This window comes from Papio anubis, chromosome 19 (genome assembly GCF_008728515.1).
Source record: "Papio anubis isolate 15944 chromosome 19, Panubis1.0, whole genome shotgun sequence".
NCBI lineage: Eukaryota > Metazoa > Chordata > Mammalia > Primates > Cercopithecidae > Papio > Papio anubis.
In genome coordinates, this window is record NC_044994.1 from 14,283,121 (window position 1) to 14,306,576 (window position 23,456).

General features: G+C 43.9%; 1 non-coding gene across 1 annotated transcript; it reads right to left on the reverse strand.

Annotated features, from left to right (window-relative positions):
• Positions 1–23,094: 23,094 nt before the first annotated feature.
• LOC116271537 lies at positions 23,095–23,221 on the reverse strand. The gene has a single exon (XR_004180164.1). It is a non-coding gene; the product is annotated as a U6atac minor spliceosomal RNA (small nuclear RNA).
• Positions 23,222–23,456: the final 235 nt, after the last annotated feature.

Consider the following 23,456-nt stretch of genomic DNA (forward strand, 5'->3'; position numbering starts at 1 on the left):
AAGGAAGATGCCCTGAGCCTGTTAGCTATAAAGCTATTTCAACATTAAGAGTTACTCTGATAAAAATATGAATGGATTATCATCAACATTCCAGGACATTAACAAAATTAAGCTTCCTCTATTTCAATGCTTATTTTCTTCTTTGGATAAAGTTAGGAGGAAATGCGCTGTGTATCCAAATACTTCCTTTCCGGGGCAAAGAATTTCAGAGAAAGTTCACTGTGTGGGATGTTTTGACCCATAGGATGGTAATCGTTAATCGTTTGAATGACTGTTCCTTTCTTTTTTACAATTTTTAAACTCTTTAAAAAATTTTTAAATTTTTTTAGAGACAGGGTCTTGCTCTGTTGTCCAGGCTGGAGTCCAGTGGCACAATCACAGCTCACTGCATCCTCCATCTCCCAGGCTTAAGTGATTTTGCCTTAGCCTCCTGAATAGCTGAGACTACAGGCATGCACCACCACACCTGGCTAATTTTTTGTAGGGGGAGGTCTCACTATATCGCCCAGGCTGTTCGCAAACACTTGAGCTGAAGGGATCTTCCCACCTTGGCCTCCCAAAGTGCTGGGGTTACAGGTGTGAGCCACCATGCCCAGCCTATATATTATTGAAAAGGGAGCAGGGAGGAGTATGTAGGGTGCTGGGGAAAGATAATCTGGAAACTTTAATTGAGCCCAGTTTCCAAAGATTTTCCTTGTGCTGACTGGCCTAATTCCTACGCAAGCAAAGTCCTGGACTGCAGAAGACCCTGGTGTCCACAGCTCCAGAACCTTTCTTTGAGGCCATGTGGAGAGAAAGCTGGGGGTAGGGGGTTCCTGCCTTTACCATTCCCCTGTGGCTGTCTCACATCATGAACCCTGCACAAGTGTGCTTGAATAGCTTTTCTTTTAAAACAAGCATCTATTTCCCTGGAAGTGTCCTTAATAAAGTGAGCTCACCAACAGATGGTGCTGCTGGGACTGACCCTTGCACAAACAACCTCCTTGTCACCTGGAAGGTCTGGCTCCTCCCGATGTTCCCTGCCAGGCATAGAACATGCCTCAGTTTTTAAGCTGTGGAGTTCCTGCCCATCTGTGTCTTCTTGCGGCAGGCCTAGGAGGGAAGTCACCGTCTGTACAGTGTTAGGGCAGGAGCTCCTTGGGAAGGGGAATTTTCCAGAGTCACATTGGCAGGCTTGCTCCTCCTCGCGGCCCCCCTTCAAACTCCAGTTTCCCCATGTGTGGCCTGAACAAAGCTTCATAAAGTTCTAAAGGTTTCTTCTGAGGATACCAGACATTTGCTCTGGGTCTGTGGAGCTTGCAGAACCTTGGGGTTCTGCCCCTTGGCCTGGTGTCAAGAACTCGCCTATCTTATGGGTAAGTGGGATCTGATGCAGGCCTGATGTCTCCACATGGTGAGGGTGAGGAAGGAATTTTTTTTTTTTTTTTGAGATGGAGTCTAACTCTGTCGCCCAGGCTGGAGTGTAGTGGCGCAATCTCGGCTCACTGCAACTTCCGCCTCTTGGGTTCAAGCTATTCTCCTGGCTCAGTCTCTCAAGTAGCTGGGATTACAGGCATGTGCAACCACACCCAGCTAATTTTTGTATTTTTAGTAGAGACAGGGTTTTACCTTTTGGCCAGGGTGGTCTTGATCTCCTGAACTCAAGTGATCTGCCCGCCTCAGGGTCCCAAAGTGCTGGGATTAGCCCTGCCATGAGGAAGGCCTTTGAGGCGACTGACCACTGTGCTGGACGTTGCCCCAGGGCCCGTGGTCCCATCCTGGGGAGATGGGAGCAGGGCTCACATGGAGGCAGTGAGGAGCAGTCCTGTTGATCGCGGCTCCTTCACATGTCTGCCTGTCTTTGGAGGCATCTCACTTCCTCCTAAAATGGAAAGAATGAAAGCTCCCCTGGGGCTGAGGCAAGAGCACCTCTGGCTTCACCCAGATACTTCATCTTCCTCAACTCACTTTGCCTTTTTCAGCCACCATTACAATCAGGAATTACCTATAGAGAGGAAGGAAGAGGAAAGGTGCAAGTGTGCCATCACCTTAGGCTCTAGCTGCTGAAGTAAGAACAGAGATGGGTCGTGGAAGCCTGGGTCCTGTTGCATGCTTTGGATGGAGGGAGCTGGAGTGGGTGACAGAAGAGTGTCAGCGTCCACAGGCAGAATGGGAATCCTGACTTTTCTACTAACAAGCCCTGCAGCCTTGGTAAGTTCCTTGAGCTCTCTGAGCCTCCGTTTCCTTATCTGTACAGTGAGAATGACAGCATTTTCCTCAATGATGGGTAGTAAACATTAAAGGCAATGGTGGGCAGATCATTTCAGGTCACGAGTCTGAGACCAGCCTGGCCATTGTGGCAATACCCCATTGCTACTAAAAATACAAAAATTAGCTGGGCACGATGGTGCATGCCTGTAATCTCAACTACTCGAGAGGCTGAGGTACGAAAATTCCTTGAGCCCGGGAGGCGGAGGTTGCAGTGAGCCGAGATCGCTCCACTGCACTCCAGCCTGGCAACAGAGCAAGACTCCATCTCAAAAATAAATAAATAAACAAACAAAATAAAGGCAATGGTGGGTGTAAAGCCTCCGGTATATTCCTTCTGTCTCTGGTCCTGGCTCCAGGAAAACCTGGCTCAAAGTCAGCCAGAGCCTCTGAGGGCGTGACTCACGTTGTGGGGGTGGGGGGCAGGAGAGTTCAACCTCCTCTGGTCTGCCCCAGAGCCTGACAAGGCAGAAAGGATTTCCAGGTCATCTAGTAAACCTCCTGAATTCTGTAAACTGCCCAAGTAACTTGCAAAGGAGCGGTCAGAATCCTATTAGAAGGAGGTACCAAAGAGGCAGTTAGCAGCGGAGTGGACTGAACAAACCCTGCGGTGGGAGAGCCGTGTGTGATAATGAGGTTCTTGCTGAGGACCAGACGGAGCATTCCCACCTCGCCGCAGGCCGTGCGTTCTCCCCACAGGGGAAATGGAGACTCTTTTACCGTGCTCTCCAGGATAACAATTCAGAAGAATTATTCTTGCTCCCATCAGATCTTTCCCATTCCTCAGGGTCCTCTTCATCAGGGGCAGTGCCTTCTTTTGGCTGGTGTATCTTAAGCTTTTAAAGATCTAAAAGGATTTTAAGCATATGAGTATATCTAAATGACAGACGCGAATGTGTGTGTACATTCAAGACAACATTTTTTTGAGATCTGATCTTCCCATGTTGCCCAGGATGGCCTCAAATTTCTAGGCTAACGTGATCCTTCCACCCCAGCCTCTCAAGTAGCTGGGACTATAGGCATACACCTGGCTTCAAATCTTTCTTAGCTAGAAAAATTGAGTGCAATTGACAGGATAAGAAAAAGACTCACTATTGCATTAGATAATTCATCTTATTTCTTAGAAACCCTAGTCGCTCAAGAGCAAAGCCTCAGTGATTGCATGTGTAATCTTGATTTTTAATAAAAAGGCATTCAAATTATAAGCCAGTGATCTATAAATGTGTTTTTTATTAAAAAACAAAAACATCATTGCAATGCTCTGATGATATATAAATATCTTATGTGGAAACTGACTTGAACACATTCAAAATATGCCACAAGAAGGTTGTGAAAATAAGATGGGAAACCAGAGGGGCAAAATGAAAATGTTTTTGCCCAGGCAATTTAGATCTGGGGGATATGTGTAAACACATTCTTCCCCACACAGCGACCATCCTTATCCACAGAGGAGGGTACAGCCAAATGTTCAAACCCAGAAGAGTTAATAGCTGCTCTATGGGACCTATGTGATCTTGTCCTGAACATGTGGATTCTGTACACAAGGAGAGAAACATGATAGACAATAATAATATGACAATGTAATATGACAGTGTAATATGACACGATACATATATATATACACATATACACACATATATATGTGGCAGAGCAAGACTCCGTCTCAAAAAAAAGTAAACTAGAGAAAGAAGAAACTTTTATTTCTTAAGCACTTTTTACTAGTACTTACTAGTTGTCAAATGATCTTATTTAAGCCTCATAACAGCCCTGAAATGTGGGCTTTCTCACCTCCATTGTATTTATTTAATTTATTTTTTTGAGACAGAGTTTCACTCTTGTTGCCCAGGCTGGAATACAGTGGCGTGATCTTGGCTCACTGCCACCTTCACCTCCTGGGTTCAAGCGATTCTCCCGTGTCAGCCTCCTGAGTAGCTGGGATTACAGCCGCTCGCCACCACCTTTGGCTAATTTTTGTATTTTTAGTAGAGACGGGGTTTCGACATGTTGACCAGAGTGGTCTTGAACTCCTGACCTAGGGTGATCCACCTGCCTTGGCCTCCCAAAGTGCTGGGATTACAGGCGTGAGCCACTGCGCCCGCCCTCATTTCTATTTTACACGTGTAAAATGTCCAGTCCAGGACTCAGAGGGCTTAAGTAATTTGCATGAAGATGGGGAATCATAGAGCAGGATTTGAATTCAGGCCTGCCCAGCTCCGAGGTCTGTGCTCCTTCATATCACCCTGCTGAGAAGGCAGAATGCTGACAAAAGCCATGGCTAGGTGGGGTGAACCTGGGGACACAGGCATTTTTCTTTCTTTTTTTTTAGTTTTTTGAGACGGAGTTTTGCTCTTGTTGCCCAGGCTGAAGTGCAATGGCATGATCTCAGCTCACTGCAACCTCTGCCTCCCAGGTTCAAGCGATTCTCCTGCCTCAGCCTCCCAAGTAGCTGGGATTACAGGCATGTGCCACCATGCTCAGCTAATTTGTATTTTTAGTAGAGACAGGGTTTCTCCATGTAGGTCAGGCTGGTCTCAAACTCCCGACCTCAGGTGATCCGCCCGCCTTGGCCTCCCAAAGTGCTGGGATTACAGGCGTGAGCCACTGCGCCCCGCCAACACAGGCATTTTTCTGACCCTCAGTGTCCTCAGATGGGGTTGAATTGAATATGTCTCAAATTGTTTTCAAGACATGAAACTATTGCCTATGTAAGTCCTCAGTAAATGGTGAGCGAACCACATTGTATATATCCAAAATTCTATCACTGACATTAGGTGAGATGGGCAAGGCCCAGAAGGCAGGGAAAGGAAATAATGAAATGTTGTCTATACATGTGGATCTTAGCTATAAAAGTACTTGTCAGTTTTAACATATATTTGGTTGTTTTAAAAACACATTTTTACAAAAGTAGAGCTTTGGCATATTTTTCTATAAACAAATATGTCTACCTCCTTTGTTATACTTTTTTGTTGTTGTTTCTTGGGACAGAGTCTTGCTCTGTTGCCCAGGCTGGAGTGCAGTGGTGCGATCTCGGCTCACCACAACTTCCACATCCCGGGTTCAAGTGATTCTCCTGCCTCGGCCTCCTGCGTAGCTGGGATTACAGGTGCGCGCCACCATGCCAGGCTGATTTTTGTATTTTCAGCAGAGACCGGGTTTTACTATGTTGGCCAGGCTGGTCTCAAACTCCTGACCTCATTATCTGCCCGCCTTGGCCTCCCAAAGTGTTGGGATTACAGGCGTGAGCCACCGCGCCCGGCCTGTTATACTTTTAAATACATGTTGGGGGTTGACATTATGCATCAGACTGACTTTTCTTCAGGTGTATATCTTCAGCAGTTTCTATTTCCACCAAGGATTAAAAGGTTTCTAGGCTCGTGTTGACCTGATGTTTAGTACTGTATGTGTGTACACCTGCTTTATAAATACACTGGGAATTTCCCCATCTGTCTGAGATCCATGGCTGCTCTGCTGGGGGCATTTTCTTCACTCTGCTATGGCTTACTGTGTATGAACTGCTGCCACACTTATGTTATCTAGAGTTATCTGGAACATTTGAGCCTCCTTGATTTATGTGAGTGAATGAAAAAAAAAAACAAAACAAACTATGAGTATAGCTAAACAATAAAAAGATAGTGGGTGAGATAGCTGAGCCCAGTAGTGAGGAGACCAGATTCCTGCAGCGTTTCCTGCCTGTCATGAACACCCTGGAGGTGGCCCTGCGCCAGGGTGACCTGCCTCACCCCTGGGTCATCCGTCCAGGGCCCTCGGGACATGCAGCCTGAGGCTGGGGAAACTGCTTCCAGCAGAGAAGCACTGAGAGGGCACGTGGCTTTGTGGGACGTGGTGGCTCATTCTCTCTGCAGGGTTAAGTAGTACCTGGTTTCCCTGGGGTCTACAGAAGATCGCATAATTATCTGGACCTTTGTCATTAAGCTTGGGAGGAAAAAATACACCAAAAAAGGAGAATGAAATCCTGAGGTTTCTTTGCCTGGTGGGTCATCTGAAACCCCACCCAGGAAGTAACTTAGAAAGGGAAAAGTCTGTGGCTCCAAATGATGGATTCTCTGTAAAAGACCTATAACCTGTACACATGGTGTCATCCCATAATAATCAGCCCCGGTCAAGGGGGTCAGGGATGGGGGGCAAATGCCCTTCTCTTCTTTAAACCTCCCTAGTGTGGTGGTGTTTTTCTGAGACTTCTTTCCTCGTTTGGCCAGCGTCCACTTTCAACACATGCAAGGGAAGGGGGAGGTGGGTGCCCAATACCCCACTGGGGACAGCTGCCTCTTCACCACAATGGCCCTAAGGTTGGGACTGAGTTTCCAGATGTAGCTATTTGAATAAGTCAAGGCATATGGACCAATTTGGTGCTCTTTCATCAAGGATCTATAAAAGCCTTATTAATAGAATGATTCCTGTTTGGTAGGTATAGATCAGTGGTTCTCAACTCTGACTGTTAGAACCCTCTGGAGAGCTCAAAATCTCAGGGATTTTATCATTCCTTTGATGAACTGGAAACAGAAAAAGATGATTCTGACAGACTATTTATTTCTGACGCCAACCTCCAGGGCCTTTCTTTCCTTTCATTAATTTTATTGGAGTTTACCCAAATAAAAAACATATCTCATCTTATCCACCTCCCTTATCTGCAAGCTGCCCAGCAAGGAAGGTGAAGGTGTTTGGAAGCAGAACCCGCACCCTGCATACCTGGTGACACATAAACCAGTGACAGGAAGATGATCTGACAAACCAGGAGCAGCACTGGGGATTCTTCCTGCAGGGCCTGTGGTGCCAGTATTTCCCTCCCTCCCTCCTTCCCTCCCTCCCTCCCTCCCTCTCTCCCTCCCTCCGTATCTCCCTCCCTTCCTTACTTCCTTCCCTCCCTCCTTCCTTCTTCTTCCTTCCCTCTTCCTTCCTTCTTCTTTCCTTCCTTCCCTCTCTCTCTCTGTCTTTCTTGCTTTCTTTTCTTCTTTTTCTTTCTCTCCCTCTCTTTTTTTTTGAGATAGGATCTTGCTTTGTCACCCAGGCTGGAGTGCAGTGGCACAACCATGGCTCATTGCAGCCTCAGACTCCTGGGTTCAAGCAATCCACCTATCTTGGCCTCCCAAATAGCTGGGACTACAGGCACACGCCACCATGTCCAGCTGATTTTTTGATTTTTTTGTAGGGACAGAGTCTCACCATGTTTCCCGGGCTGGTCTCGAACCCTCAAGCGATCCTCCCGCCTTGGCCTCTCAAAGTGCTGGGATTGCAGGCACGAGCCACCATGCCAGGCCAACACTTAGGTCTTGAGAGAATGAGAAGCTCAAGCAATTACTTTTTTATTGTTGATACTACAGGCTGTTTGTTTTACAGTTGGTCCATAAAAGAAGACAAGGAAATTTAAACTCCTATACTTCTAGTTTTCTGAACAGCCTAATTTGAGTGACACTTTCGCCGCATGGGAAGGCATAGCCCAGAGATAATATATGGGGAACGCTCTTTCTGATGTCCTTGGGATTCCTGTGTTGCGTGGGTTTTTTTTTTTTTTCACTCCAAAATATATCTGTTGTCATCCCTCTAAGTAACTGTAGTTTGATAGATGTTTTGGTGGTAATGTGATAAAGTAAAACCTTAGAGACAAACTTCAGCATAATTGCTGCCAGTATACATGTGTACAACATTTAGGAAAATCTTAATTTAAGTAACAAAGTGAGTTTCATACTCTGTCCTCTAGGGCTGGCTGAGCCTATTATTGACAAGGTTTGATCTCCAACCATTTACAGAGATATTATAAAAAGAAAAGAAAAAAACAAGCAAAACAAAAACAAAACAAACTTCAGAGTGGACTTCAGAAGGAATATAGAAGGGTTGCAGGCACTGTGATCTACAGTCATGTGACTTTCCAGCTTCCAAAGTCTGTGCTTTGGTAGGAAGGAAGGGTTTGGTCAGGCGGAGGGAGAAGAGAGGAAAGGAGGGGGGAGCTGCTCCTCGTTCTGGGAACAGGAGAGGCGAGCCTGGCCAGCACCTCCTAGGCTGGCACGGGGAAGTGAAGACGAAACCCGGGTGTAGGCACAGGTGTTTGTTTTCTTGAAACCCCTGTACAGCACTCCTGAGTAGGGGATTCACCCTGTTAATCGTGTGAAGCAGAATCAGAAGCTTTGCTAGGAGATGTGAGAGACAGTGGCCCTTTCCTGAGGGCCGGGTAATCTAGACCTTTCTCAAACATTTTCCAAGTTCAAAAATGAATACTTTCCCCAGCTATTCAGGAGGCTGAGGTGGGAAGAGTGCTCAAAGCCAGGAGTTTAAGGCTGCAGTGAGCTATGAATACACCACTGCATTCCAGCCTGGGTGACAAAGTGAGACCCTGTTTCAAAAAAAAAAAAAGAATATTTTCAAAGATATGTTAACACATTTGGGGGACAAAATTGAACTTTACTCTTTTAAACATGGTAACTTTGAGAAACGTATTACTGTGATCATAGATGCAGAGGAAAGGTGGCCTTAAGAATCTTCATGAATCATTCAAAGTTATCTCTTGCTCTCTGCTTTACACTGGAAACTGTAGATTTAGATGGCAAGAAAATATTAAATAAGGAAATCCATGAGCCTCTTCAAGTGTTTAAGGTGGGGAACAGAACACAACAGAATTACTACATTTCTTAGCAGTCAGTAGCACAGTTTGCAAAACTCCACTAGGTCATATTGTCATATTAAAAAAAAAAAAAAAGAGATTTTCCAGGTCAAGGATACATTCTTAGAGCTATGAAGCAATCTAGGGAAATCATTGTGTCCCCACAAAACAACTCTATTCCAAAGAAGAAGTAAAAATACCCTTTGGGAATGGCACAGGAAGGAAGCTGTGCCTTGTGTCCAAGCACAAACGGACAAGATGAGCATGATTAGAAATCACCGCTAAGGGAAGAGGGTGGCACACCACACATCCACAGAGTTTCCATTTCCATTAGTTTTCTCCTCAATAATCGGACTTCCTTCTTTCTTTTTTTCTTTGAGACAGAGTCTCGCTGTGTCGCCCAGGCTGGAATGCAGTGGTGTGATCTTGGCTCACTGCAACTTCTGCCTCCCGGGTTCAAGCGATTCTCTTGCCTCAGCCTCGTAAGTAGCTGGGATTACAGATGCACGCCACCATACCCGGCTAATTTTTGTATTTTTAGTAGAGATAGACTTTCACTATGTTGGTCAGGCTGGTCTCGAACTCCTGATCTCATGATCCACTCACCTCGACCTCCCAAAGTGCTGGAATTACAGGCATAAACCACTGCGCCCAGCCAATAATCAGACTTTCTAATGCATTTCAGGAAAGAAAAGTGAAAGTAGACGTTGTAACTAAATTTTCGTTTTTAAATTTTTAAAAAATTTTTTCCTACATGGTGGGATATCAAGCAACTAAATTTTATTATTATTATTATTATTATTATTATTATTATTATTTGAGACGGAGTCTTGCTCTGTCACCCAGGCTGGAGTGCAGTGGCACAATCTTGGCTCACTGCAACCTCTGCTTCCCGGGTTCAAGCGATTCTCCTGCCTCAGCCTTCCGAGTAGCTGGGACTACAGGCGCCTGCCACCAAGCCCGGCTAATTTTTATATTTTTAGTAGACAGGTGTTTCACTATGTTGGCCGGGCTGGTCTCAAACTCCTGACCTCAAGTGATCCACCCGCCTCGGCCTCCCAACGTTCTGGGATTACAGGCGTGAACCACCGCCCCTGGCCAATTAAATTATTTTAAACTCACAGTTCCATGCTCCAACTGAGAGCTCTAATACTGAAGATGACAAATGGGTTCACCCTGTGTTCTAACACAGGAGGGCTCTTACCCACTGGCTTGTCCTGAAGCTGCCACTCACTTTAGTTCCTTCTAGTCCCAAGAAGGACACAGTAACTTCCAGGCTTCCTGAAGCACCTGACCGTCATGTCTCACGAGTGATGCCAACATGCGCCTCTTTTGTAGGGAAAATGGAAGAAGTTGGGAGCACCACAATCTCCCTAGACAGACGCCATCTTCTTTCCTTCAAGCTTCTCTCTTCCAGTTTATAGTAGTATCTCCGGAGCACTTTCTAGTGAAATTCTAGGGACACTATCTTAATTTTTGTTTTCTACTAATAAGCATCGAAACTCTTTCATTTCAAATGATAAAATCAAATCTGATTCCTGGATTTTTTTCCTTCTAACTTCTCATCAACACTACTATATAAGGGTTTAGTCATTGATCTAATATAATTACTTTAATTGTAATTTTAGTATTTTACAGTGAGAAATTAAAATTTAGGAAAATATGGCCAGGCTTGGTGGCTCACACCTGTAATCCTAGCACTTTGGGAGGCCAAGACAGGTGGATCCTCTGAGGTCAAGAGTTCGAGACCAGCATGGCCAACATGGTGAAACCTCATCTCTACTAAAAATACAAAAAATTAGCTGCGTGTGGTGGTGTGTGCCTGTAATCCCAGCTACTCGGGAGGCTGAGGCAGGAGAATCACTTGAACCCAGGAGGCAGAGGTTGCAGTCAGCCAAGATCATGCCATTGCACTCCAGCCTGGGCTACGGAGCAAGACTCCATCTCAAAACAAACAAACAGAAATGTAGGAAAACATTAATAAGTAAAAATAAGAGGAAATGCCATAAATATTTCCACTAATCAAAACGTCAATGAGCACTGTGATGTGTCCTAGCTACCTAGGAGGCTGAGGTGGGAGCATTGCTCCAGGTTAGGAGACCCAGGCCAGCCTGGGCAACATAGTGTGCCCCCCATCTCTAAAAAACAAAAATAAATAAATGAAATTAAAAAAATTTTTAAATGATATTTTGAGGTTCTTTATGCTGTCTTTATTCCACATAATGATTATCAAAACCCAATATAGATGTAATATGGAGAATGAAAAGGTAAGATACATACATTCTTTTTTTAAACTGATAAATAATAATTGTACATATTTATGGGGTCCATCTGTTATTTTGATACATGAATACAATGAGTAGTGATCAAATTGGGGCAATTAGGATATCCATCACCTCAACCTTTTTTTTAAAATTTTTTTTGAGATAGAGTCTCGCTGTGTTGCCCAGGCTGGAGTGCAGTGGCGCGATCTCGGCTCACTGCAAGCTCTGCCTCCCGGGTTCACACCATTCTCCTGCCTCAGCCTCCTGAGTAGCTGGAACTATGGGCCCTGCCACCATGATCGGCTAATTTTTTTTTTTTTTTTTTTTGAGACGGAGTCTCGCTCTGTCACCCAGGCTGGAGTGCAGTGGCCGGATCTCAGCTCACTGCAAGCTCCGCCTCCCGGGTTCGCGCCATTCTCCTGCCTCAGCCTCCCGAGTAGCTGGGACTACAGGCGCCCGCCACCTCGCCCGGCTAGTTTTTTGTATTTTTAGTAGAGACGGGGTTTCACCATGTTAGCCAGGATGGTCTCGATCTCCTGACCTTGTGATCCGCCCGTCTCGGCCTCCCAAAGTGCTGGGATTACAGGCTTGAGCCACCGCGCCCGGCCGATCGGCTAATTTTTTGTATTTTTTTAGTACCGACGGGGTTTCACCGTGTTAGCCACAATGGTCTTGATCTCCTGACCTCATGATCCACCCGCCTCGGCCTCCAAAAGTGCTGGGATTACACCTCAAACATTTATCATTATTTTTGTATTGAGAACATTTCAAATCTTTGAAATATTTTCTTTTCTTTCTGCGACGGAGTCTCACTGTGTCGCCCAGGCTGGAGTGCAGTGGTGTGGTCTCAGCTCACTATAACCTCCCCCTCCCGGGTTCAAGGGATGCTCCTGGCTCAGCCTCCAGAGCAGCTGGCTAATTGTATTTTTAGTAGAGATGAGCTTTCACCATGCTGGCCAGGCTAGTCTTGAATTCCTGACCTCAGGTGATCTGCCCCTCTCAGCCTCCCAAAGAGCTGGGATTACAGGTATGAGCCACCACACCTGGCCTCAAATCTTTTCTTCTAGCTGTTTTGAAATATATAATAAATTACTATTAACATAATCACCTTACTGTGCTTTCCAACACTAGAACTTATTCCTTCTATCTAACTGTATGTTTGTACCCATTAACCAATCTGTCTTCATCCCTGTTCCTCACCTTTTCTAGCCTTTAGTATCTCTCACTCTATTTTCTACCTCCATGAGATTAACTTTTTTAGCCACACATATGAGTGAGAGCATGCAATATCTGTCTTTCTATACCTGGGCTTATTTTACCTAACATAATGATCTTCAGTTCCATCCGTGTTGCTGCAAATGATGGGATTTTATTATTTTTTAATGACTGAATAGCTTTGCATTGTGTATATATATCACATTTTTCTTTATCCATTCATCTGTTGATAATTAGAATGATTCCATATCTTGGCTATTGTGAATAGTGCTGTAATAAATATGAGGGTGCAGGTATCCCTTTGACATATAGATTTGCTTTTCTTTGGATAAATACCTAGTAGTAATTACTGAATCATATGGTATTCTAATTTTAGTTTTTTTGAGAAACCTCCATACTGTTTTCCATAATGGCTGTACTAATTTACATTCCCACCAACAGTGTATGAGTTCCATTTTCTCTACATCCTTGCCAGCATTTATTTGTCTTTTTGATGATAGCCATTCTAACTAGGGCGAGGTGAAAATCTACGGTTCTGATTTGCATTTCTCTGTTGATTAATGATGCTGAATATTTTTTCACGTATCTTTTGGTCATTTGTATGTCTTTTCTTGAGAAATATCTATTCAGATCTTTGCCCACCTTTTAATGGTTGTTTTGTTTTGCTGTTGAGTTGTTTGAGTTCCTTGTATATTTTGGATATTAGTCCCTTGTCAGATGAATAGTTTGCAAATATTTTCTCCCATACAACAGATTGTCTCTATGCTCTGTTGTTTCTTTTACTGTGCAGAAGCCTTTTAGTTTGATATAGTCCTATTTGTCTATTTTTTTTTTTTTTTTTTTTGAGACAGAGTCTCGCTCTGTCGCCCAGGCTGGAGTGCAGTGGCCAGATCTCAGCTCACTGCAAGCTCCACCTCCCGGGTTTACGCCATTCTCCTGCCTCAGCCTCCCAAGCAGCTGGGACTACAGGCGCCCGCCACCTCGCCCGGCTAGTTTTTTGTATTTTTTAGTAGAGACGGGGTTTCACCTTGTTAGCCAGGATGGTCTTGATCTCCTAACCTTGTGATCCACCCGTCTTGGCCTCCCAAAGTGCTGGGATTACAGGCTTGAGCCACCATGCCCGGCCCTATTTGTCTATTTTTGTTGTTGTTGCCTGTGCTTTTGAAGTCTTAGCCACAAAATCTTTGCCTAGACCAGCGTCTTGAAGCATTTTCCCTGTTTTCTTCTGATAGCTTTATGGTTTTGGGTCTTACATTTAAGCTTTAATCTATTTAAAGTTGATTTTTGTATATGATGAAAGATAGGTGGCTCTAGTTTTATTTTTCTGCATATGAATATCTAGTTTTCTCGGCACCATTTACTGAAGAAGGTATTCTTTTTCCAAAGTATGTTCTTGGTGCCTTTGTTGAAAATCAGTTGGCTATAAGTTCATTAACTTACTTCCGGGCTCTCTACCTGTTCCATTGGTCTATATATCTGTCTTTAATACTAGTACCACCCTGTTTTGATTACTATAGCTCTGTAGTATATTTTGAAGTCAGATAATGTGATGCCTCCAGCTTTGTTCTTTTTTTTTTTTTTAATTTTTTGAGACAGGGTCTCTCTCTGTTGTGAAGGTTGCAGTGCAGGGTGTGATCATGGCTCACTGCAAACTCCACCTCCCAGACTCAAGCAATTCTCCTGCCTCAGCCTCCAGAGTAGCTGAGATTACAGGTGTGAACATCACACCTGGCTAATTTTTGTAGTTTTAGTAGAGATGGGGTTTCACCATGTTGTCCAGGCTGGTCTCAAACTCCTGGGCTCAAGCGATCCTCCCACCTCAGCCTCCCAAAGTGCTGGGATTACAGGCATGAGCCACCATGCCTGCTTTATTATTTTGCTTTGTGTTGTTTTGGCTCTTTGGTTTTTTTGTGGTTCCATGTGAATTTTAAGATTTTTTTTTCATTTCTGTGAAGAATGTCATTGGTATTTTGATAGAGATTGCACTGGATCTCTAGATTGTTTGGGGTATAAGGTCCTTTTAGAAATATTAATTTTTGGCCGGGCGCGGTGGCTCAAGCCTGTAATCCCAGCACTTTGGGAGGCCGAGACGGGCGGATCACGAGGTCAGGAGATCGAGACCATCCTGGCTAACACGGTGAAACCCCGTCTCTACTAAAAAAATACAAAAAACTAGCTGGGCGAGGTGGCGGGCGCCTGTAGTCCCAGCTACTCGGGAGGCTGAGGCAGGAGAATGGTGGGAACCCGGGAGGCGGAGCTTGCAGTGAGCTGAGACCCGGCCACAGCACTCCAGCCTGGGTGACAGAGCGAGACTCCGTCTCAAAAAAAAAAAAAAAAAAAAGAAATATTAATTTTTTTGACCTATGAACATGAGATGTCTTTCCACTGGTTTGTGTCTTTTTCAATTTCTTTCATCAGTGTTTTGTAGTTTTTGTTGTAGAGATTTTTTGTCTTCTTGGTTAAATTTATTTCTCCATATTGGCCAGGCTGGTCTTGAACTCTTGATCTCAAGTGATCCACCCACCTCAGTCTCCCAAAGTGCTGGGATTGCAGGCATGAGCCACCATGCCCAGCCACTACTGTGGTTTTAATTTTCATTTTCCTTATGATTAATGAGGTTGAAAACTTTCATGTGTTTATTGGCCATTTGTGTGTGTGTGTGTGTGTGTATATATATACATACATATATATATATATATATAGTTTGTTTGTTTTTTTGAGATGCAGTCTCACTTTGTCACCAGGCTGGAGTGCAGTGGCATGATCTCAGCTCACTACAAACTCCACCTTCCAGGCTCAAGCCATTCTCCTGCCTCAACCTCCCAAGCAGCTGGGATTACGGATGTGCACCACACCACGCCCGGCTAATTTTTGTAACTTTGTAGAGACAGTGTTTCACCATGTTGGCCAGGCTGGTCTCAAACTCCTGACCTCAAGTAATCTACTCCCCCTTGGCCTCCCAAAGTGCTGGGATTACACTTTGGGAGGCCACTGCACCCCGCATTTGAATATTTTTTGAGTGATGTGCCCATTCATGTCTTTTACACACTTTTCTCTTTATTTGTTATTTTTATCTTTCGAAAAAAAATTTTTAAGAAATGGGGTCTCCCTATGTTACCCAGGCTGAACTTGAACTCCTGGGCCAACATGGAGAAACCCTGCCTCTACCAAAAATATAAACAATTAGCCTGGTGTGGTGGCATGCACCTATAATCCCAGCTATTCGGGAGGCTGAGGCAGGAGAATCGCTTGAACCCAGGAGGTGGAGGTTGCAGTGAGCCAAGATCTTGCCACTGCACTCCAGCCTGGGTGACAGAGCGAGACTCTGTATGTATAAAACAACAACAACAACAAAACCACAGTAGCATACCTAACAAGAACTCCTACCAGAATGACAAAATTATAGTGATTGACAACACCAAGTGGTGGAGCAACTGGAACTCTCCTATACATCTCATACATCTCATGAAAGTGTAAATTGGCACAGCTCCTCAGAAAACTTTTAGTCGGGATTTACTAAAAATGAACACAGGCACACCTTACATTCAGCAATTCCTCTCCTAGGCATATACCCAACAGAAATGTGTGTATCTGTGTAAGAAAAGGCACATAGGAAAATATTCATTAAAGCACCATTTTGTGATAGCCAAAAACTAGAAACAATAAAAAGTTCATCAACAGGCTGGGCACAGTGGCTTATGCCTGTAATCCTAGCACTTTGACAGGCCAAGGCAGGTAAATTGCCTGAGCTCAGGAGTTTGAGAGCAGCCAGGGGAACATGGTGAAACTCCGTCTCTACTAAAAATACAAAAAATTAGCCGGGTGTGGCGGCATGCACCTGTAATCCCAGCTACTTGGGAGGCTGAGACAGAAGACTTGCTTGAATCTGGGAGGCAGAGGCTGCAGTGAGCTGAGATTGCACCATTGCACTCCAGCCTGGATGACAGAGCGAGACTCTGTCTCAAAAAAAAAACCAAATAAATTCAACAGAATATATAAATATTCTATATTTATACAATGAAATAGTATACAGCAAGAAGAAGGAACTACTGTTGAAAACAGCAATGTACATGAATCTCACAAATATAATATTAAGCAAAAGATGGACACACACAAAGAGGTACATATGGCATGGTTCCTTTATATGCTTCAAAATTAGGCAAAACTTAATGGTGATGAAAGTTAGGATAATGGTTACTTTTTGTGGGTAGTGATGGAAAGGGGAAAGGGGACTTAAGGGGAATTTAGAGTGTTGACAATTGTTTGATTTCCATTTTGGGTAGTGCTTACGTGGCTGTGTTCACTTATTGAACAATAAACCCATGACTCTATACTCTTCTGTGTGTATAAATGTCAAGAAAAGTCTACTCTAAAAAATGTAATTTGACAGAGAAGATATAGTTTTCATGATGCTTGTGAGGAGCTTAAATTTTTTCTTAAAATGAGTGGAGAAAAAAGCAACATTTCTAAATCATCAATTCTGACTTTAAGTGTGAAACAAAATTAAAATTAAATATTGTAAGTAAAAAATACATAGTTGTAAACCTTTTACAAATATTGCATCACCTTCTTTTACTTAACATAAAAAACATTTTTACATTACTAAAAATCATCATAAATACAATTTCTGATGTGTAAGTAGATTCAAGATTTGTAAACCCTCTCCCACTGCAAGACTGAGTTATTTTAAATTTAGGGATATTATCTAAAATGCTGCAATGAATATCTTGGTGCATAATTTTTTTATAGTTCAAATTATTTCCAGATGTGGAATTACTGGGTTAGAGAGTATAGAAGTTTTTAACTCTTAATATGTATTATCAAATTGCTCTCCTAAGGGGCTGCTCTGATATATGCACCTACCAGTAACGTGTGATTGTGCTTACTTCCTGAAACTTCACTATTTTGTCTGTTTCTTTGATAATTTGTGAAAAATGTGAGACTAACACTTCAAAAATACTGCATGTGCTGAAAATATCTTGTTTGCATTTGTCTGCACAATGGATTTATAAGCCATATAAGAATGTTTATTACCTAAATAATGTTGACCAGCTTTAAAAATGCCTCTGTTAAGCCAGTGGTTCCATGTACTAGTACCAGCTATTCAGGAGGCTGAGGCAGGTGGATTGCTTATGCCCAGGAGTTCAAGTCCAGTCTGGGCAACATAATAAGACTCTGTCTTTAAGTTAAAAGAAACAAAAAAAATCTTCTTGTTTCCAGTTGTATCTTAGAAATAAAAATTATTTGTAAATATTTCAGTATGCATCCTAAAAGATAAGAACTCTTTTTAAAAAATAAACTCTGGGCCAGGTGCAGTGGCTCACACTGGTAATCCCAGCACTTTGGGAGGCCAAGGCGGGTGGTCAGGAGACCAGGAGATCGAGACCATCCTGGCTAACACAGTGAAACCCCATAAAAATACAGAACAACTAGCCGGGCGTGGTGGCGGGCGCCTGTAGTCCCAGCTACTAGGGAGGCTGAGGCAGGAGAATGGCGTGAACCCGGCAGTCAGAGTTTGCAGTGAGCCAAGATCGTGTGGTTGCACTCCAGCCTGGGTGACAGAGTGAGACTCCGTCTCAAAAAAAAAAAAAGAACAAAAAAACAAACAAAAAAACCAAAAAAAGAACTGATTACACCTAAAAAAGATATATTTAATTTCATTAAATACCCAGTCAGCAATCACCTTTTCCCAATTTTCTTATAAATGTGAGGGGCTTTTTTCCTTGATTTTTTTCTGTTTTTTGTTTTGTTTGTTTTTTAATTTAGATTTAATATGTCTACATTTATTGTTATGAATGATGCTGAAGAAAGTGGTTGTTAGCCGTGCAGAGTCCCTATAGTCTGATATCTGATGTATATGTTCACCTATGAACTGTTTTTCCTGTAAGTTGATAGATCTTTAGGCTTGATAAAATTCAGATTTTGTAAAAATCAGTATTTCTTATATACACATATACTTCCTTCAGGAGGAGTATAACGTCTAGCTGTCTGTGTTTTTAAGTTTGTAGCCATTGAGGGTCATTGCCTAGATAACAAATTCATTAGGGCTTGCAAAATGGTGATGAATTTTATCACTTTTTCTTCCTTTGTGAGCTGGAATACCTCAATTAAGAAAATCTTCTTCCTCAACTCTGCAATTACCCTGAGATAGTGTTTATATAGGAAGGGCAGATTAAATGCTTTCTCTACCAGTTTTCAAAATAACGGTTCCTTTGTATTTCCACAGGTGAACTAGTTTTATTTGGTTTTGAGTATCATTATGATTTCAAAGACTTAAACATATTTGATGTGCTTCAATCCAACGTAGTTATTATCCTTTTTAATGTGGAAATGGGCACTTTTTTGCGGGGGAGGGGGGCAGATTTTTGCTCTGTCACCCAGGCTGGAGTGCAGTGGCGTCATCACAGCTCACTGCAACCTCTGCCTCCAGGGTTCAAGTGATTCTTCTGCTTCAGCCTCCTGAGTAGCTGGGTCTGCAGGTGCCTGCCACTACACTCGGCTAACTTTTTGTATTTTAGTAGAGACAGGGTTTCACCATTATTGCCCAGGGTGGTCTCAAACTCTGGAGCTCAAGCAATCTGAGTGCTCAAGCAATCCACCTGTGTCGGCCGCCCAAAGAGCTAGGATTAAAGGTGTGAGCCACTGTGCTCCACAAAATGGGCATGTTGTTGACAAGTAGGGACTTATTTAAATTGGCTATGTCCTTTTGAGATGAATGCTAATCTTTTTTTTTTGAGACAGAATTTTGCTTTTGTTGTCAAGGCTGGAGTGCAATGGCGTGATCTCAGCTCATCGCAACCTCTGCCTCCCGGGTTCAAGCGGTTCTCTGGCCTCAGCCTCCCGAGTAGCTGGGATTACAGGTGCATGCCACCACGCCCGGCTAATGTTTTGTATTTTTAGTAAAGACAGGATTTTGCCATGTTGGCCAGGCTAGTCTGGAACTCCTGGCCTCAAGCGACCTGCCTGCCTCAGCCTTCCAAAGTGCTGAGATTATAGGTGTCAACCACGGTGCCTGGCCCATTTACTTTAGAATTAATATAAATAAATTGAAAGAAGTTATTTGGGTAAGCAAGAGTGAGAGAAAAAGGCCTGGTGTGGTGGGCTCACGCCTGTAATCCCAGCACTTTGGGAAGCCAAAGTGGGAGGACCACTTGTGGTCAGGAGTTGGAGACCAGCCTCGTCAACATGGCAAAACGTCATCTCTACAAAAAATTTTATATATGTATATAAAATTAGCCCCACATGGTGGCATGCATCTGTAGTCCCAGCTTCACCGGAGGATTGCTTGAGCCTGGAAGGTAGAGGCTGCAGTGAGCTGAGATTGCACCACTGTACTCCAACCTGGAGACAGAGTGAGACTCCATCACCATCACAGAAAAAAAAAGAAAAAAGAAAAGTAAGAGAAACAAACGCCAACATTTCCAGAACCACACAAAATCCCTGTTAACATGTCTATTTGGGTGACTTGCTGTGCACATATAAATGTAAATGTTGGTTTGGGATTAATATAACCTGTGGCTTATATAATAATGTCTATATACATATTTCAAGATCTATACGATTATTTTTAGTTTTAAAATATTTTTATATTAATTACTGATTTTTAATCCTCCAAATGACTAGCACAACATATAACACAAGTATAGCTAAGGCCATTTGCTAAATTGGGGGCTAAGGAATAGGACAATCAATTTAACTGTGATTTAGTTGACGTCATAGGGCAAATGTCAGAGCTGAGAAGGAAACCTTGAGTTATCTATTTTTTTTATTTTTTCTTGAGACAGGGTCTCCCTCTGTGGAGCGCAGTGGCACAATCATGGCTCACTGCAACCTCTGCCTTCCAGGCTCAAGCAATCCTCTGGAGCAGCTGGGACTACAGATGCACGCCACCATGCTGAGCTAATTTTTTTTTTTTTTTTTTTCATAGAGGCCAAGTTTTGCCATGTTGCCCAGGCTGGTCTTGAACTCCTGGGCTCAAGCGATCCGCCCGCCTCAGCCTCCCAAAGTGCTGGGATTATAGGCATAAGCCACCTTGCCTGGCCATCTTTCATTTTATTTTTTCCCTGCCCTATCTTATGGTGCTGAACTTTGAGTTATTTTGTTCTCAAACCCATTGTTGACCCCTCCCAGCCATTCTTAATGCCCAGAGCTTTGGGGGAAAACATGCTGGGATTATCTTTATTGGCAGCATTGCATGGTCCTGGAGGTTTGGGGGGCAGCATCACTGGCCTAACCCCTTTAGGATAGTATTAATGCTGCAAGAAAAGGAATAAAATGTGGGCCTCTTCAAGAGAACAGAAACCTCACCCTTTTCAGGAGGTTAAATTCTGCACACTTTTCAACACTGTTTTGAACTTAAACTACTCATCCATTTCAAATTAAATTGCCTAAGAACTCAAGCATAATGTATAAAGGGCACAGTTTTTGGAGACACAGACGTAGCTTCAAATTCTGGTTCTACCGCTTTTGGCGTCTCTGCGTCTGTTTTGTTATGTGTAGAATGGAGATAACACTGCTTAGGAACGATCAATATTAGGATTCCATGAGGAAATTTAGATAGCACTAACCGCATACAGCACTCAACAAATATCTAATGCTATTATTAACATTAGTGCTTAGCAGGATATTAGGCTATTGGAACCCAGTAGATGATAGCTAATCGTTTTATTAAGTAAAAATTCTCAGGGTGTTAGGATTCCCCGAGGGTTCCTCTGTGGCTGCTGACACAGACAAAAGAGCGGTGACGATTTAGGGGAGAGAGGTCTTGACTTACTCAGATTAGTAGGCATGGCCTGGTGGCAGAAGAGTATGAACCTGAGAAAACAATGCTTAGAGACCTACAGAGACCCACTTACGGAGCCAGGTGCCTTGCTGTGGTATCACCAGTGGCCACTTCCAAGGGGCAGGATTTGTACACCTGCTAGCTGTGTATTGAGGTATTGAGTGGGAAGAGTTCTAGATCTCAGATTTTTGCTCTCCAGCGTACTAATTCAAGGCTTCCTTGGGCAGATGGGCTGGCAGCCATGGGTGCAGAGAGCAGACCCAAGGCTCGGGAACAACCCCTTTCCTCCTCCCAGAAGCTGGGATATCGTATTCCAGTAATCCTGCCCTACCCCTTCCAGTCCACACTCACATGCAGACAGAACCCCTTTCCATGAGGCTTTCCATTCCTGGTAGGACTGCTGCCCTTGGGGAAGGACTGAGCTCATCAGATTGAACATACTAAGTACTGTGACATGGAACTCTAGGGACCTGTTTTCTTTTCTTTTCTTTTCTTTTTTTTTTGAGATGGAGTCTCGCTCTGTTGCCCAGGCTGGAGTGCAATGGCCGGATCTCAGCTCACTGCAAGCTTCGCCTCCTGGGTTTACGCCATTCTCCTGCCTCAGCCTCCCGAGTAGCTGGGACTACAGGCGCCCGCCACCTCGCCCGGCTAGTTTTTTGTATTTTTTAGTAGAGACGGGTTTCACCGTGTTAGCCAGGATGATCTCGATCTTCTGACCTCGTGATCCGCCCGTCTCGGCCTCCCAAAGTGCTGGGATTACAGGCTTGAGCCACCGCGCTCGGCCGGGACCTGTTTTCAATTCATCTTTTTTTGTCACTTTTTTCTACCTCCTTCCCTCCCTCCTTCCCTCCCTCCCTCCCTCCCTTTCTTTCTTTCCTTCCTTCCTTCCTTCCTTCCTTCCTTCCTTCCTTCTTTCCCTCCCTTCCTTCTTTCCTTCCTTTTCTTTCTCTTTCTCTTTTTCTTCCTTTCTTTCTCCCCTTCCCTTACCTTCTCCTTCCTTCCTTTTTTCTCTTTCTTTCTCCTTCCTTCCTTTCTTCTCTGCCTCCCTCCCTCTCTTTCTCTCTCTCTCTTTCTTTCTTTTCTTTCTCCCTTCCCTTCCCTTCCCTTCCCTTCCCTTCCCTTCCCTTCCCTTCCCTTCCCTTCCCTTCCCTTCCCTTCCCTTCCCTTCCCTTCCCTTCCCTTCCCTTCCCTCCCCTCCCCTCCCCTCCCCTCCCCTCCCCGAGACAGGGTCTCCCTCTGTTGCCCAGACTGATGTGAACTCCTGGCTTCAAGTGATGCTCCCACCTTGGCCTCTCAAAGTACTAGAGGTACAGATGTCAGCCACCATGCTCAGACTCTCACCTTTTTTCTTTTGTTTAATTATACTTTAAGTTCTAGGGACCTGTGCACAACGTGCAGGTTTGTTACATATGTATACGTGTGCCATGTTGGTGTGCTGCACCCATTAACTCGTCATTTACATTAGGTATATCTCCTAATGCTATCCCTCCCCGCTCCCCCCACCCCACAACAGGCCCCAGTGTGTGATGTTCCCCACCCTGTGTCCAAGTGTTCTCATTGTTCAATTCCCACCTATGAGTGAGAACATGTGGTGTTTGGTTTTCTGTTCTTGCAATAGTTTGCTGAGAATGATGGTTTCCAGCTTCATCCATGTCCCTACAAAGGACATGAACTCATCCTTTTTTATGGCTGCATAGTATTCCATGGTGTATATGTGCCACATTTTCTTAATCCAGTCTATCATTGATGGACATTTGGGTTGGTTCCAAATCTTTGCTACTGGCCTCTCACCTTTTTTCTACATCTTTTTTCTTTTCTAAAAGCTAAAAAAAAAAAAAAAGAAAAGAGAGAGAGAGAATGATGGGATCTTACCATGTGGCCAGGTTGGTCTTGCCCTCCTGGCCTCAAGCAATCCTCCCACCTTGGTCTCCCAAAGTGCTAGGATTACAGGCGTAGGCCACAGCATCCAGCCTAAAAACGATGCTTTAGATGCCACAAAATAGGTGGCAATGCCTTAACTGCATGTTTGTTGTCAGGCCCAAGGGACTCTTCCATCCTTGTCAAGGGGAGTGCTAACCAGTCTCTCCTTTCATACAACACTCACCTTTGAGAAATGCCAAGCCTACATAAAAGTTGAGAGAATAGCAGGCTGGACACCATGATATCCTTCACCTAAAACTCATCAGTTCTTTCAAATGACATTTGAGCACCCACTACGTGCTAGGTGCTGTGACAGCCTTTGGGGTGCACAAAAGGAAGTGAGTCTTGTTTCCTGAGCACAGACTTGCTCAGGCTTATCAGAAAAAGGAGACTATAAAACAAAAACCTATAATAT